This window comes from Cherax quadricarinatus, chromosome 42, assembly GCF_038502225.1.
Source record: "Cherax quadricarinatus isolate ZL_2023a chromosome 42, ASM3850222v1, whole genome shotgun sequence".
NCBI lineage: Eukaryota > Metazoa > Arthropoda > Malacostraca > Decapoda > Parastacidae > Cherax > Cherax quadricarinatus.
Window position 1 is genome coordinate 9,980,595 of NC_091333.1, and position 4,711 is coordinate 9,985,305.

Sequence of the window (4,711 nt, forward strand, 5' to 3'; positions counted from 1 at the left end):
CACAGCTTCCACCCAACCCCCAATCATAGAATCCCACAGTATGCTACCAGGTCTCCCACCCCCACAGGCCCCCCAAACCACAGTATTGGAAAGGAAACTGAAGGTATGGTACACAAACGCTGATGGAATAACAAACAAGTGGGAGGAGTGGCACGAAAGAGTCAAAGAGACATCACCGGACATCATAGCGCTCACAGAAACCAAGCTTACAGGTATGGTAACAGATGCCATCTTTCCAACGGGATACCAGATACTGAGGAAAGACAAAAGGAACAGGGAGGGTGGAGGAGTGGCGCTGCTGATCAAACACAGATGGAATTTTGATGAGCTGGAGAGAGGAGACAGCGGAGAACGCTTCACTCTGGAGGTCCCAAGGTGGTAATAGCAGTGATGTATAACCCACCACAGAACAGCAGGAGACCAGGGCATGAGTATGACGAGAGCAATAGAGCGATGGTTGACACACTGGCTGCAGTGGCCAGAAGAGCTCATGCATGCAGGGCAAAGCTCCTGATCATGGGCGACTTTAACCACAAGGAAATTGACTGGGAGAACTTGGAGCCACATGGGGGCCATGATACATGGAGGGCTAAGATGATGGAGGTGGTACTGGAAAACTTCATGTACCAACACGTAAGGGACACTACAAGAGAGAGAGGAGAGGATGAGCCAGCAAGACTGGACTTAGTATTCACCTTGAGCAGTGCAGATATTGAGGACATTACATATGAAAGACCCCTTGTGGCCAGCGATCATGTGGTTTTGAGCTTCGAATACACAGTAGAGCTACAAGTGGAGGGGGAAGCAGGAAGGCCAGGACAAATGAAGCCAAACTACAGGAAAGGGGACTACACGGGAATGAGGAACTTCCTGAACGAGGTTCAGTGGGACAGAGAACTGGCAGGGAAGCCAGTTAATGAGATGATGGAATATGTAGCAACAATGTGCAAGGAGGCTGAAGAGAGGTTTGTACCCAAGGGAAACAGGAATAATGAAAAAGCCAGGATGAGCCCATGGTTCACCCAAAGGTGCAAGGAGGCAAAAACCAAGTGTGCTAGGGAATGGAAGAAATATAGAAGGCAAAGGACCCAGGAGAATAAGGAGAGCAGTCGTAGAGCCAGAAACGAATATGCACAGATAAGAAGGGAGGCCCAACGACAATATGAAAACGACATAGCAGCGAAAGCCAAATCTGGCCCGAAGCTGTTATACAGCCACATCAGGTAAAAACAACAGTCAAAGACCAGGTAATCAGGCTAAGGAAGGAAGGAGGAGAGACAACAAGAAATGACCGTGAAGTATGTGAGGAACTCAACAAGAGATTCAAAGAAGTGTTCACAGAGGAGACAGAAGGGGCTCCAGAGGGACGGAGAGGTGTGGCACATCACCAGGTGCTGGACACGGTACACACAACCGAGGAAGAAGTGAAGAGGCTTCTGAGTGAGCTAGATACCTCAAAGGCAATGGGGCCAGATAACATCTCTCCATGGGTCCTGAGAGAGGGAGCAGAGGCGCTATGTGTACCCTTAACAACAATATTCAATACATCTATCGAAACAGGGAGATTGCCTGAGGCATGGAAGACAGCAAATGTAGTCCCAATCTTTAAAAAAGGAGACAGACATGAAGCACTAAACTACAGACCAGTGTCACTGACATGTATAGTATGCAAAGTCATGGAGAAGATTGTCAGGAGAAGAGTGGTGGAACACCTAGAAGGGAATGATCTCATCAACAGCACCCAACATGGTTTCAGGGACGGGAAATCCTGTGTCACAAACCTACTGGAGTTCTATGACAAGGTAACAGTAGTAAGACAAGAGAGAGAGGGGTGGGTGGATTGCATTTTCTTGGACTGCAAGAAGGCGTTTGACACAGTACCACACAAGAGATTAGTGCAAAAACTGGAGGACCAAGCAGGGATAACAGGGAAGGCACTACAATGGATCAGGGAATATTTGTCAGGAAGACAGCAGCGAGTAATGGTACGTGGCGAGGTGTCAGAGTGGGCACCTGTGACCAGCGGGGTCCCACAGGGGTCAGTCCTAGGACCAGTGCTGTTTCTGGTATTTGTGAACGACATGACAGAAGGAATAAACTCTGAGGTGTCACTGTTTGCAGATGACGTGAAGTTGATGAGAAGAATTCATTCGATCGAGACCAGGCAGAACTACAAAGGGATCTGGACAGGCTGCAGACCTGGTCCAGCAATTGGCTCCTGGAGTTCAATCCCACCAAGTGCAAAGTCATGAAGATTGGGGAAGGGAAAAGAAGACCGCAGACGGAGTACAGTCTACAAACCTCAGAGACTACAAACCTCACTCAAGGAAAAAGATCTTGGGGTGAGTATAACACCAGGCACATCTCCTGAAGCGCACATCAACCAAATAACTGCTGCAGCATATGGGCGCCTTGCAAACCTCAGAACAGCATTCCGATATCTTAATAAGGAGTCGTTCAGGGCCCTGTACACCGTCTACGTTAGGCCCATATTGGAGTATGCGGCACCAGTTTGGAACCCACACCTAGCCAAGCATGTAAAGAAACTAGAGAAAGTGCAAAGGTTTGCAACAAGACTAGTCCCAGAGCTAAGAGGTATGTCCTACGAGGAGAGGTTAAGGGAAATCAACCTGACGACACTGGAGGACAGGAGAGATAGGGGGGACATGATAACGACATACAAAATACTGAGAGGAATTGACAAGGTGGACAAAGACAGGATGTTCCAGAGACTGGACACAGCAACAAGGGGACACAGTTGGAAGCTGAAGACACAGATGAATCACAGGGATGTTAGGAAGTATTTCTTCAGCCACAGAGTAGTCAGGAAGTGGAATAGTTTGGTAAGCGATGTAGTGGAGGCAGGATCCATACATAGCTTTAAGCAGAGGTACGATCAAGCTCATGGTTCAGGGAGAGTGACCTAGTAGCGACCAGTGAAGAGGCGGGGCCAGGAGCTTGGACTCGACCCCTGCAACCTCAACTTGGTGAGTACAACTAGGTGAGTACACACAGCTCACATTTCTCTGCCAGTAAAAGACTACTTCTTCAAGCAGAAATGAAGAGCAAGAATGGATTGCTTATGCAAGGAAGTGGAGCTGCCTTCTCCTCCCTAGGATGAAACTGGATTACCTCATATTCTCTAGACACCGTATGAGCCCTACAGGCTCCGTGTTTCCACATGAATATGTATGATACTCGCCTCGGCCATACAGGGAGTCAGCCAACAGATGGCGTCCAGCAAAAAGCTCTTCCTGTGATGGATGGTATTAAGCAGGTGCCGTAAATGGTGTGCCGTTACCCTAGATTTTTTTTCGTACACAGGTTAGGTTATTCGTACAAAAGGGGGCGAGTTTATACACACACACACACACACACACACACACACACACACACACACACACACACACACACACACACACACACACACACACACACACACACACACACACACACAAAACTAACACATAAGAGGTGGTGAATCCCGACCCCTTGAAAACAACTCTGTGAATACGCACAAAATCTCTCTGTCTCAATTTGAAATTTAATGTGACTGTGTAAATTCCATACGCATAAGTCCTGTGAATTATAGCCAGTGTCAGAGAGGGGATATGATCCTTCTCGCTGGCCAAAAGTTCCCAAACTCTACGTAGAGTTTTACCAAGACCTCTAAACAGAGTGGAACGTTATCCCAATGAAAACTCGTCCTGCAACTTGTCTACAGAACACTGGCGAGGGAAGCTCTGGGTCAACCAGCGAGGAACAGAAGGATTACTGTACAATAGTTTACACACGTTACCCGTCAAGACTGCTGCTGCCTTGATGGATCTCCGGTGCTCTTGATGAAAGAAATGAAGCATCTCTCTCTCTCTCTCTCTCTCTCTCTCTCTCTCTCTCTCTCTCTCTCTCTCTCTCTCTCTCTCTCTCTCTCTCTCTCTCTCTCTCTCTCTCCCTCTCTTTCCTTGGATCAAACTTGTCTGCCTCTTATTCCCTAGGCGGCATATGATAATTTAAAAACAGCCGCCTTGCTGAATATCACCGGAGCTCATAATCTTTAGTGCACTCTGCCTTTATCTCACTCTGTATGGTGCACTTCGCCTCCATCTCACGCTATATGGTGCACTCTGCCTTCATCTCGCGCTACCAGATAATGCTTCAGCATCCTTAGAAGGAAGGATTTGATGCTGTTCTTATCAGCATAGAGAGAATGATGTGTATAAGAGTGTGTGTACATGTGTGCTAGAGAGAGAAAGAGAGTAGAGATAGATAAATAGATAGATACATAGATAGATAGATTGATAGAGGGAGAGAGAGGGAGAGGGAGAGAGAGAGAGAGAGAGAGAGAGAGAGAGAGAGAGAGAGAGAGAGAGAGAGAGAGAGAGAGAGAGAGAGAGATAGCAGGAATTAGCTCAAAAGTAGTGGCTGTTAAACTTTGTAGGTGTACATACCGAGATATACACACATCTCGAGGTGTATATATACACACATCTCTCAGTGAATATATACTGCTGTTCTTAGTATGTAACAGAACAAGAGAAACATTTTCGAGATAACGAAATAGTAACTAAAATTTTTTTTAGCATTTGATAAGGAACGGTTTCAGTGTTGAAATTGGTTAATTTTGATGCAGTTTTTGGATATATTGGAAAAAATATTCGTGTGTTTATTCGTAAATATTCTGAAATTTGCTCATTAACGGAGTTTCAAGGAG